Raw genomic sequence first — 13,189 nt, forward strand, 5'->3', positions numbered from 1 at the left:
GCCTGTCCCAGACAGCACCTTCTGCCCTAGATGGGCCTTTCCACAAAGCCTCACTGCAATTGTAATTCTGACACTAACCTCTGCCTCCAAGCACGTTCTTTCTCTCTCTCATCCTCATCCACTCCTACACACAACGGTCAGCAAAGCTTTGGCATCCGTGTAAGGTAGATTCCTGAGGGGATTTGCATATTTCTGTATTTTGGTTTAGAAAGCTGTTTCAGTTATTACCTATTTGCCAAAATATGCTTCTTGCCTCCTCCTAGACATCTGAACATCAGGTCAATAGTAGCATATGTCAGTCTTAACAATGCTTAATCCAAACACTAATGATATTTTTTTCCTCTGTTCTTTGACAGGTAAGATCACTTTTATTACTGCTTATAAAACCATATTTAAATGGTTTTTCATGTCTAGTTTCTGTGCCTAGCAACTATATGTCAGAGTTTGCAAAATGGTTGTCATCTGGTCTCACTCCATTGCAAATAATTATTTTAGCACAAGAAAAAATCTCTTATAAAGAAGAAAAAAAGAAAGTAAAGTTAACGCAAAGTGTTTTCCCACGGAGTGTATCCTGCTAGTGTGCACTGTCTTGTTGTGTATCATTTTTAGATACAAGACACAAAACCAAACCACTAGCAATGTGCGCTCTGTGGTGAGCACCCCAATATATTGACAGCTGAGCTCTGTCCTGGCGTCATCATCCCTGGAGTATCAGAGAGACTTTAGGGCAAAACTAGCTCCAGCAGGAGGAAAGTTTGGTATTTTAGCGGATGATACTTTTTTTTTTTTTTTTCTGTGTCTGATTGCCTAAATACATTATTCTGCCAAGGTCATGGCATGGTAATCAATGCATATTTCAGAGGATGTTTATAAATATATAAAGGGTGAGTGCCATGAGGATGGAGTCAGGCTCTTCTCAGTGGCAAACAATGATAGGACAAGGGGCAATGGGATCAAGCTGGAACACAAGAGGTTCCACTTAAATTTGAGAAAGAACTTCTCAGTGAGGGTAACAGAGCACTGGAACAGGCTACCCAGGGAGGTTGTGGAGTCTCCTTCCCTGGAGACATTCAAAGCCCGCCTGGACACATTCCTGTGCGACCTCACCTAGGCGTTCCTGCTCCAGCAGGGGGATTGGACTAGATGATCTTTTGAGGTCCCTTCCAATCCCAAACATACTGTGATACTGTGATACTGTGAGGCACTCTGAACTCATTGTCTCAGGTGACTAAAAACACCATTTTACTCTGCATGCACATAGTGATTAGTTATTTTCACCAACCCCATTTACAAATAGTACTGCTGTGGTGGATGCCAGATAAACATATCCTGGGGTGATCCTTAGCCTGTCACCTATTAATCCAAGAACTGACCCAGTTCAGTTGCGATAGACAGAATCATGGAATCATTTCAGCTGGAAGAGACCCTCAGGACCATAGAGTCCAACCATAACCTAATTCTAGCACTAAACCATGCCCTTAAGAAGCTTGTCTAAATGCTTTTTAAACACCTTCAGGGATGGTGGCCCCCCTGCCACATCCCTGGGCAGCCTGTTCCAATACCTGACAACCCTTTCTGTGAAGAATTTTTTCCTAATGTCCGTTCATAACCTCCCCTGGTGCAACTTGATGCTATTTCCTCTTGTCCTATCACTTGCTACTTGGGAGAAGAGACCAACACCCTCCATGCTACAACCTTCTTTCAGGTAGTTGTGGACAACTATAAGGTCTCCCCTCAGCCTCCTTTTCTCCAGGCCAACCAACCAGAGTTCCTTCAGCTGCTCCTCATCAGGCTTGTGCTCTAGGCCCCTCACCAGCTTCATTGCCCTTCTCCGAACTCTCTCCAGCGCCTCCATGTCTTTCTTCTAGTGAGGGGCCCAACACTGAACACAGTATTCAAGGAGGGGCAATACATCATTGTCACCCAGATGTCTCATGTGTATGTTCAATTAGATCGAATGTGAATAAGTGCATGGTGACATTCACCAAACCTGTGAACTACACTGCTGTGTATACTGCTCATACCATTGCAATGCTGTAACTGTAGCCTTTAGTTATTTTAAACCTTTGGAATGTAATGGAGAAAAATGCTTGCCTGCAATAAGTAATGTTAGTTTGTTAATTGCTACTCATTGTATTAAATCTTTGGTATATGTGGATTGCTTGCACAGAGTGGGTAGATGTATTCTGTCTCATTCAAAAACAAAAAGCAGAAAATATTACATTGTTGCCCTACAGTAGTTACATTATCTTGTGTTGCTATGACATTGTCACACATAATACAATACAATGGCAACAGAAAGCAAAAAATCATTCTGGCCTGTGCGAGTGTTGATGTAAATAGATAATGAAGCTTTCTATTGTACACACATGATAACAGCATAGCAACAGAAACAGATCTTTATATGATAGCACTTTTTATTTATACGTTTACTGGGATCTATTTAAGGCATTCATTGTGATTCTGCACTCTCGCACAAATAATTACATATAAATTCCTTATGCCAAGATATCAGAACCACTGTCTACAGCAAGATCTTTTCTCTTGTCCAACACACTGGATAGGGTAATGCTTTTTTAACTGCAAACCTCCTCACCATTCCAGTCCTTTTGGGGTACAGACATTCAAACCTTTTATTTTTTTTTTTTTTTTTTTTTTGGTTAGGTGAGGGGATAGTTTCATTCAGGCTCTTTGCGTTGAGAGTATTCTGTCTTTTCATGTGAAAACTACTGGTGGGCATCCTAGGAGCTGAGTGCTTTGTGACAGACTTGTTGCAGTAGTATGACACCAGGAGAGAGACTCCTTTGGGACTCAACTTTGGGTCAATTTGAGAATAATTTTAGCTCACTGACCAGCAATGCAGTCATCCAGTCAGTATGAGCTCTGGTTGCAGCATCAGCCAGATACTGAAGGCTCCATGGATTATATGAATGAGCTGAGAGACAGACGCACTTTTTTTCTGCAGGATGTTGAGAATCAACCTGATTGTGAGGGCTTGGACATACAGGAGCAACAACGCAAGTCCTCCTTCCTGACTTCTGGCAGCACTGCGTCTGTCACCTCTCTGCTATTTGTAAGTCAGTGACATGCAGACTGATTCCTATAAACTTCCTATGGCAAGAAAGAACCTGAGTTATACCTCAAAGTTACCTTTGAGAGTTCAGAATTGCAATGTGGGCAACTTTGCTGAAGGCTATGGGGCATGGTATAGATGGAGTTGTGTGTTAAGGGACATGTAAGGTTAAACCTCTATATTGGAGTAGAAACCATCTAAGTCTTCCATCAAGTGAAGTCAGAGGGGCTTGACAGTGTTAAGAATCTACAGGGAGTAAAAAGGTTGAAATAATTTGAATTGGGAGCCCTCCCCCTCCCTAACCAGTGACAATCTTGAATAGTTTAAGGCTCAGTAGAGAAATAGGAATGCTTTGCATTGGCCTCCAAAACAAACTAAGCTGTTGTAACCTGAGAAGCTCTGCTCTGAATATATTCCCTGGCTGTTGTGGCAAATGAGTGCATGGGTATTCTGCTCCCAGAACAGTAGTTTCAAATTCAGAAAGAGTTCTACCCACACCACCAAAAATTTATGAATAATATAGTCAATGAGAAAAAATGTTCAGCCCCTTCCCACCAACATTCTAAAATTACTTTTTCACTGAACATCCCCTTCTCCTACACTCACTTCAGCCACTGATCTGAAAATCTCTTATTTGATAAAGCCAGGTTAGCAGCAAAGAGAAAGGCATCATATCAGCTTGTCTCTGTTGCAGCTGGACTGCATCCTTCCAGAAACATTTCATGTATTAGACTGATAAAAGAAACTGATGCTTTGAGATGTCTCCTTGATTCATTAGACATATATCATCCGAAAAAATAAGCTGACTCAGGATTACAAAAAGGTGAGAGAAGAGGGTCATAGCTGGTGATAAAGACACTCAGGAGGCAAAGCTCTCAGTAACATCCGGCTGGACTTTGGCAGTGTCCCGTGACTCTCCCAGAAGCTCTGAACCTGACAGACACCTCTGCTCCCCTGTACCACGAAGCAAAAACTGGATGGGTTCACCAGGAGCTATAATGACCGTTTTTCTCCATCACTCTTCAACACTCTTTGATTACATAACCTAACAAACAAATCCATACAGTAAAAGAACCTAGAGAGAATTATCTCTTATAAGCTTAAAAATATTAGTATATATATATTTCCAGCCACCATAAGCAGTCCATATATTATGCATGTTAATATGTATCTTTGAGTGATATTAAAAATAGCATTCTGATCATATGACAAACTGGTTGCTATAGTAACTACATTTTTGCTGTAGAACAGCAAAGTAATAATGTGTAAAATGTGTAAATTATCAGTGTGTAAGAGCAACTGGTGCATCTTCGCTCTGCTATTCTGCTTTAAAATGAATCTTTCTATGAATATACATATCTCATTCATGTATTCTCATGACACTCCAGTTGCTGGCTCCATCTCTTCCGTTGGCCACCCTTGTAGTGCTTAAGTGAGACGTGACATTTCAGCCAAAAGAAAAAGGAGCGGGAGAAGCAGAGGTAATGGACTCGATCCAGAGTAAAAAGGCTTACACTGATTTCAATGGACTTTGCCTCAGGCCTTATGCAAACAAAGGTGATTTATGAGGGATAGCATTAAAAGGCAGAGTTCTCTTACTTTTGCATGCCTGTTACCACATTCTCCTGCTGAAATCTGAAGAGATGTTGCTCTTGGTATTGGGGAGAGGTAGGATCAAGCACTAACATGTTGGAGATCTTTGTAGGAGACTGAGAATATCTCAATGAATGTGGAACCAATTTTCCAGAGCTCATCCTCCTTCACTCAGATTCCAAGCTTATAGATTTACATGCCTGTCAAGTGATTTTTACCATTGAAACTTCTTAGGATAGATAAGTGTTATTAAAATTTAAGAGTGGTTGAAACACATGGAATGAAGTCCTGGCTTAGCTGAAATCAACAGCAAAGCTCTCATTGATGGTATTTCACCTTTTCTGCGTAGTGTCACACTGAAGAGGGCAGTGACCTACTGACCTACTGTAACCCCCAAAAAAGCAACAGGGATATTTCTATTCGACTCCAGAGAGAGGAATTATGTTTGTAGCAGTGCTGACTGCAGATCAGATATATCCCATTCAGGGAGAATTATACAGTTAACCAGCAAATGATTTGGCTCACTTGCTTTAGTTATAACTAGGTGACTGTGATATTTTATTTTATTTTATTGGCCTTTCTAGTTTTGCTGTAGTCCATGTTTTAAAACAATTTGGTTGAACCTGAAATCATTCCTAATTTTAAAGTTTTGAGGTGCTGTGTTTTTCCTGTTGCAACCACAGCGTAGATGTAATTATCATCTGCCTTGTAATAGCACCTGCCTAAGTGGAACAGATAGTTATTCACTAACACTCCAGGAGGGGCTCCAGGCTGAAGGAAATCAGCTGTGTCTCCGAGCTCATGAGTAGCCTGGTACGAAAACATGAATCCAGATTTACTGTGTCTGAACTTCATGATACAGCCCCCGCACTGTTCTCTATAACAAGCTGAAGGCTTTTTGTTCAAATGAGCAAAAGCCTATTTTTGAAGAAAATGTGTTCAAAGATAGAAAATTATAGTTTAAAATCAGATTTTTTTTTTTCTTTTAAGTCATTATCAAGAGCTTCTATCTTTCCCTTGGAACATTTGAAAAGCAGAACTACTACTGCCTTAAATTCTGCTGTAAAATTATGGGACTCTGTGATACTGGTCCGACTAAGAGCAGTTGTATTATTGCCTTTTGGAACAAAGCTTTTTATAAAGTCATACTCTAAAAATCTACATGTGGAACAAGAAGACTTTGTATCAGACTTGATATGTGCAAAATATTGATGTTAAATTTTTTATGTGACAACAAACTAACATTTTTCCTGTTTCTTGTGTCATTGCTGCAGTATCAGCTCTATCACTCAGTGTCAGATATTTGTGTCTATACCACCAAGCTGTGAAATAATAATTTTGCTGCAGATTCCTTTTCTTTCTAGTGGAAAATTTCAACTTCTGACACATATCAGAAATTGTTTAATTGGAAATGATACTTTGGTACTTTCATGTCCATTTTTGCTCTGCGGACTTGATGTTCACAGGGACTGTTTTGAGGCACTGTAGAAGCAGCAAAAGCTGAGGTGGCCCAGACTCCAGAAAAAGTGTATGACTGGCTCTGGGTGATATGCTGTTAATCTTGCTAAGGTATTTCTGTGCTGTCCTACAATACATGCTTGCTTTCTTATCTGTAATGTGGTGGAGGAAAATGTGTGATAGAGATTCTAGCCCAAACAAAAGAGTGGTAGCATGAGGTGTCTGACTACAGCTCTTATAATGTGCTGCAGTGGTGTTTCCAAAGAGAAAACCACTGGTTGAGATTTTTTTTAAAAGCCTCAGGGCGGGCAGGTCGTGTTCACCTGGAAAACTTATCAGTTGAAACTTGAGATATCTAGGTGGAGACCCAGGGGTTTCTAAGCAAAGAAAAATCCTTTCTCTCGTTTGTTTTCAAACAAGAACCCTAAAATACAACAGTCTAAAGGAATTATTTTATGAGAAGTAATGCAAGGAAGATATACATTGGTAATCAACAAAATCAATTATACAGTATTTGTGGTAGGAAATAGTTAGGAAAGGTATATTCTGCAAAATGGTAGCCGACTGCATTATTGTTCACATTGCCACATTTTTGTCATCTCTTCTGAGACTTCTTTTCTACTGACAATAAAGGATTAAATGGCATATTTCTTTAACTTTTTTAAGCAGAATGGTAAAGCGTATTCTGCTACATGTTTTCCTACGCCTCCTTGAAATTGTAGTTCTAGCCCTTATTAGCAAGTCACATTTAACTTGATGAGGCAACTTGAGGAGTCAGAATTCAGTCATTTAAATCGCTTGTCCTTCCAGTGGTATGATCATTACTGATGGTTATGATATAAGGCACATAATTAGGAGCTGATCAGGAATTTCCTGACAAAATAATTTTGCCAAAAATAATAATTGACCTTGAAGTTATGAAGGTAAGAACTGGCTTCTTCAGAAAAGATTTTTGGGTTCAGTCTGGGATTCCAGGGTAAAACATTTTTGGCTACTTTTAAAAGGACTCCTTCCCCCTTCTGTAGTTGTGTTAATTTTGTATGAGGGATCACAGTCTTGCTCAGTGGTAGCATATTCCTTGCCAATCCCCGGGATATTGTAAGTGCGTGATGACTTTTCTTATCTTCCTCTTTACAATTTCTTCCTCAAAGCCACGCAAACTAATTTTGAGCAATCGTAGATTCATGTCAGTTTGAAAGGGATCTTTTCTAATGGAGGAATTCTTTCTGATATTGGAAAAACAATCCAAAACTTTTGCTTTGATCTCAAGTTTCGATCATCCACATCAACTTTGCAGTAACGGGTCATTTTATTTTTCAAATGGGTAGTAGGTAGCTCCTGGATGCACCCATTTTGATATAAAGCCCTTCACACACAACATCACAGAATCACAGAATGTCAGGGATTGGAAGGGACCTCGAAAGATCATCTAGTCCAATCCCCCTGCCGGAGCAGGAACACCTAGATGAGGTTACCTTCACTTATTGCTTACACATGGTAGCTTAAGTTACACAAAGCCATAGAAGCCTATAGGAATATTCAGGGAAAAGTTCACAACTCAGTGGAGGTAAAGACAAGCGGAATCTAGCATTCAGTTTGCCAGATATACTGGACAGAAGCCAGAAGTCCATTTACATATAAATATATAATTTATAATGTGGAAATGCTTCAAGGCGTTGCATGCAAATGCTTTGGATTTCTCTGAAAAAAAAAAAAAAGTTTCTTTTCATCCTCTTGTCCTTTGTTTCAATTAAATCATGTTTCATTGTTGCATGCATTACAATAAATTAAGAGGGCAACCTTTTCTTTCTTTGCATACAACTGGCATATAAATGACACTTTCTGCCTGACATTAAAACTCAGATAATTGTTTTATAATTAATTTACTAAATTAATTTAATAGAGAAAAACTGCATGATTTTATTATGTGTCCAGTTCATTTAGAGAAAATAAACAGAATATAGATTCTAACTCCAGTATCTTTCTTAAAAACACCGTTCCTCCTGAACAGATTAGATGTTTGGGTTTTTAGCTGCTGAATTTATTTTTCTCATTACTGTTTCTGAGTGTCATTGCATTGTGGATGTTGGCTGGATCAAAAGAGATAAATATAAAAATATCAGATCTAAGAAAATGCTTCTGAAAACATTTTCAGTATTTTTATATTTTTAATTAAAACTTTCTTTCTTGTTTATGTTCAGCTGCTGTACTAGTGTATTTAGTTTGCTGGCAGTACTAATGACAAATAACTAATTTATCTGATAAAACAAAATCTGGCTTTGGAGCAAGGGTTTCTTATCACCGGAATTTGTTCTTCAGACTATGGAACTGCGTATCAAATGTGGAGATATTTTACAATAAATAGTGTTGTAGTAATTTATTCAAAACAAAAAGTCATTCAGCAAATACTTTCATGAGTGGATACACAAGAAAACTGATTTGCTGATTGATCAACCCCACCTATGAAAAAGAAATCCCAGTGGCTTCCTGCTATTTCTACAAGTTCCAGAATAAAAGCCCTTGTCATGGACACATAGGCCTCTTGAATGTATAGATAAAGAAACGCCAGATTTTAGAACAATGGACACTAAGAAGAAAAGGAGCATTTATGCAGATGAAGTAGATGGGCAGCCAATACAGTATTGGCTATTTGGCGTGGAAAATGTGTGTCTTTTATGAGAAATAATTATTTCATCATAAATGCAAGTACCTGTCCAGGAACCTTTAGAAATATATTTTCCTGGCATAGATTGTGAAAACAGAGAGTGCAGAGATAAAAGAAACCTGGTCAAAGAGAACCTGGACAAGAATGAGGTAATCCATGGGAGTAGATGAAAAATTGTTCAAGAAAAATTTAAAAAATAAAATGAAAATAAAGGTAGTGCAAAGCTTTCGGTACTAACAATGTGTTAAACTGTTAGGAAAGAATAGAGAGCACAAAATAACACATTTGAAATAAATATGGTTTTGAGAAGGCTAATGAACACCTTATTTTCCACGTGACAATAATAGTAAAAGCGGTAATCAGCACGCTTAGATTGAGAATGGACAAACAGGTTATCAAGCAGAGGAATTATTGCCAGGAACCACAGCACTGTGCCATTAAGAGAGACTTCAGCTGCAGTTGAAGGATCCAGCCTCACATGAGAAGTTTACCTGGTGCAGCTCTTTCTGCATGTGATAGCTGTCTGGTTGTTGTGTAACCACAGGACCAACAAGAAGTTATGAATTGTTGTGAGTAATGAGAATACTACAAAAACCAATGATTTCAGAGAATAACCTTCTATCTCAATCAGCAGTGGTTTCTTTTTAATTTAAATGGAAACTAAATATAAAATGATGCTTAAGTAAGGTTTCTTTACTATTTAAGACATTACGGAACCCAATTAGTGGAGTCAGCTGGATTGAAAAATTCAGTTTCTTGAATATGGATGAGTTCTGGAATATTTTAAATATAAAACTGTGAAATCTCTCTAAAAATTTGAAGGAGAGTAGTGTAGGAAAGATATCATGTCAAAATACATTTAACTCAAAAAAAGTTTCAAAAGAGACTTAGGGAATAAACAGCGAACACATAAGGAATGGAAAAAGGTATTGATCAAGAAGGCAAGATACTTTAAAGGTGAAAAACTGTGGGGAAATAGAAAGAACTACCTTAAGTCAGACTGAATTAGGCATCCCAGAGAAAATAAAAACAAATAAACAAATAGCAGAAGGTTTATTGGTAGTAAAACTAACAAAAGAACAATGAAGGAAGCTATACTTCTATGCAGGGGGGTCAGGTTAAGATTTAGCAATGACTCAAAAGCAAAATTTGGGTTTTTTTTTCCAGTTCTTGCCAAGAATGAATATGTTGAGCATTGATTTGTCTAGCTAAACAGATCAAGCTACCCAAGGAAAATAAAGATAATCTGGAATCTCCACATTTGAGACAGAATCAAAATGCAAAAAAGTTTAATGTCATCATACATAGGAAAAAACATAATCATCAGTGCAGCATGAAATAATCAGAGGTTGTTAGCTGTGATTTTTACATATTATTTTAAAATAAGTTTGAGAATTTGACTGGAGCACAAAAAGCATAAATCTATATTAAGAAAAGAGAAAAAGTGTTCTGGACAAGCACAGTTTCATGAGTTCTGCCTAAAGAGTGCATATAATTTAGAATAAATTTGGAAGGAAAATAAAAACAAATATATGAAGCTACATGAGCTAAAATGCAACTTATATTTACCAGCACTGCCTTGATATCATTATTCAGGAAAATAACTGACTGACTTAACTAGGAAGAAAGGTAGGTCAAATCTGCTTGGACTTCAATAAGACATCTAATGTAGCGCTCCACTGGAATTTACTAATTGCACTAGAGAGGATGGGGATTAGCAGGGAACTTCTAAAATAGGTAAAGAACTAACTGAGTGCAAGATAATTATGCAATGGCTTGTGCTTAAAGGGGATCATCAGGCTGGAAAGAGGTACCCTGAAGACTTGAGGGATCATTAGGAACTGATTAAGGAGACCTAATCAATTGCCATGACTGTCATGGGCTAGAGCGTGAGTTTACAGCTTAAGTGCAGTAGTTGTTTCTCTGTACACACTTGTCCCTTGGCACCCCTTGATAAATAGGAGACATCTCCTCTCTCTCAGTGAAGGTAGGAGGGTGCATGTGGGCAGCTGCTGCATAGTAAATGATGAGTTCTGGCTTTCCCTTTGGTAACCAGTTCCTCTGCCCATCCCTTTCCTTAATAGCTTTAGTAATGACAAAGGCATAAAAAGTGGCAGTGTGGTAATGAGACAAAATTGGAGGTTTTGTCAATATGCAGAGGATCGAAGCATAATGCAGGAAGATCTGTGTAACCTAGAGGACTGAAATAGTAGAAAAGAGCTGTAATTCAATAGCAAACTGTGCAAGGTCACTCACTTAGCGGGGCAACTGGAAAGAACTTCTCTGATAAACTCAGTGGCAGGAAATGGCAGAGGAGAGGAACCAAGGCAGCCTCGTTGGTTCCAGGGTGGATCTGAGCCATGCAAGAGATGCTTCTGAGAAGGTGACAAGCCCAGTTCTCAGACAAGCCTATGTCTCAGCCTAAAGATGTTAATATGAGCACAGAGAGGTTTTTGCAGCTATGATCATCTATATTAAGAAAGGTGAATTCAGCTGAAATAGTGGTTGTTGGGGGAAAGGATGGATTGTTTTTATGAGAAGAGATTAGAAGATCTTAGTTTGTTTACCTCGTGGGGAAAAAAGACTGGGAGCGAACATGTGGCTGTCTAGCAGGGGGATAAAAAACAGCAAGAGAAAGGTCTTTCTGGGAATACAACAAAACTGTTTAAAGACTAATAGTTATGAGTAGACCAGGCCATACACAAAGGTAAAACTGGGAATGAAAAGTTTTCTGATTATAACAGAATAGAGTCTTGAAATTTCCTGGAACTTGAGAGTCATCATGACAGTATAAGAGTAAAAAAATAAAAAATATATGTAAATTAAGTTTTAAAGGTTTTTAAAACTATAGTTCCAAGGTCTTGTGCAGAGTATATCCTGGTTTCCTCTTGTTGTTTTGTTATATCGGATCTCAACCTCGATATCCATTCCTGCGCACCGAAGTACTTAGCAAAGGCCTATAGTTAATTGCTGGCTAAAATGCTGTGCTTAGTGTGGAAAAGCTAAAGGATATGCTGAAATAGTTTGCAGAATTAGGACTACAAAGATGTTTGTGCTGCTAAGTTTTTCTTAACTATTTTTTGGAAGCGTAAATTTTTGGTGCAATGTTAAGATGCATAGCAGAATATTTTAATGCTGTATTTTTGCATGGTGCATTTACAATCTGTGTTTTTGTTATTATTTACAGAATTCAGCACAAAAGTCAGCAAGATATAAGTCCTCTTTGTGGTCTGACTATAGTTCTTTCCAGCTTCTGGCAGCACTGGAAAATATACTTCTTTAATTATGAGCAGATTAAGTGAATTGGACCTCTATCTTCATGTGATAATATATAGATATTCTTGCTGTGTAATTAGTGAAGATTAATCTTTGTCCACTTTGACTAGGTGTATTACACAATAGAAATTATTATTCTGAATTTTTAATGCTTCCAGGCTTACAGCAAATGAAAGCCATACAGACATCCAACTGTAGCCAGAAGTAAAAATCCTGTTAACTCAAGTGGTATGGGGATAGGTCCATAGTCCACTGGAACCTATAAATAACTTGTAATCTTTAGTGTTTGGAAATACTCTCCTTTCTTCTCAAGTTTAGTGCCAAAAAATCCCTGATGACTTCAGCTGAAGGTTGCACAACTGCAATGAGAATTTAAATGTGAGGTTCGAGGAAAGCAAAAATGAAATGCATTTTCATGGTTATGAGCCATGAAATACCAACTAGATCTCATGGATAATACAAGATTTCAGTGGAAGTAACCTGTGCTAGAAGGCATTTGCAGTGGAGAAGAATAGATGTAGTTAAATAGTTGGAGACTTCAAGATGCTTTGTTATGCCATAAAACACAATGATAAATTGTGGAAATTGGAACGCTGACATGAAGATTTCAAAACAAAAAGATCTGAAACACTGGAAATTTCATTTAAACCGTAGGTTACACTGCATAAGGGCTTAGAATGTTGCTGTTTGCAGACAAGAGCAACAAGATTAAAACCGTGCAATGATCCCTAGGTAAAAATATCTAGTGGCCTTCCACATGAATCAGTCTGAAGGTGCAGAGCTGCCCCCACATCTTAGGTAAGTGTAGCATGGACTGAGAGGTTATGGGACAGCAGGAACTGCAGGAGAGGCACAATTTACAATAAGTCATTTGACAGAATGGAATGCTGCGAAGTGATAGGAGGAATTAGGTTTGCTGACATAGGAAATGAGTTATTTGGAAAGATCCTTTAACTGGAAAATGTTGCCTTTCAGTGAAAACTGGAGAAGGTAAAAATGTACAGTTGGGGTTTTGTGTAACTTAGTGTCCTCTTCAGATGTCTGATTTGACATCCTGTCTGCTGAATTTGGTTATCAAAATTGTGCCTAGATTTTGAATGTCACATAGAGCTCCACTTCTGAAA

The sequence above is a fragment of the Patagioenas fasciata genome, chromosome 2 (assembly GCF_037038585.1).
Source record: "Patagioenas fasciata isolate bPatFas1 chromosome 2, bPatFas1.hap1, whole genome shotgun sequence".
In the NCBI taxonomy this organism is placed as follows: Eukaryota; Metazoa; Chordata; class Aves; order Columbiformes; family Columbidae; genus Patagioenas; species Patagioenas fasciata.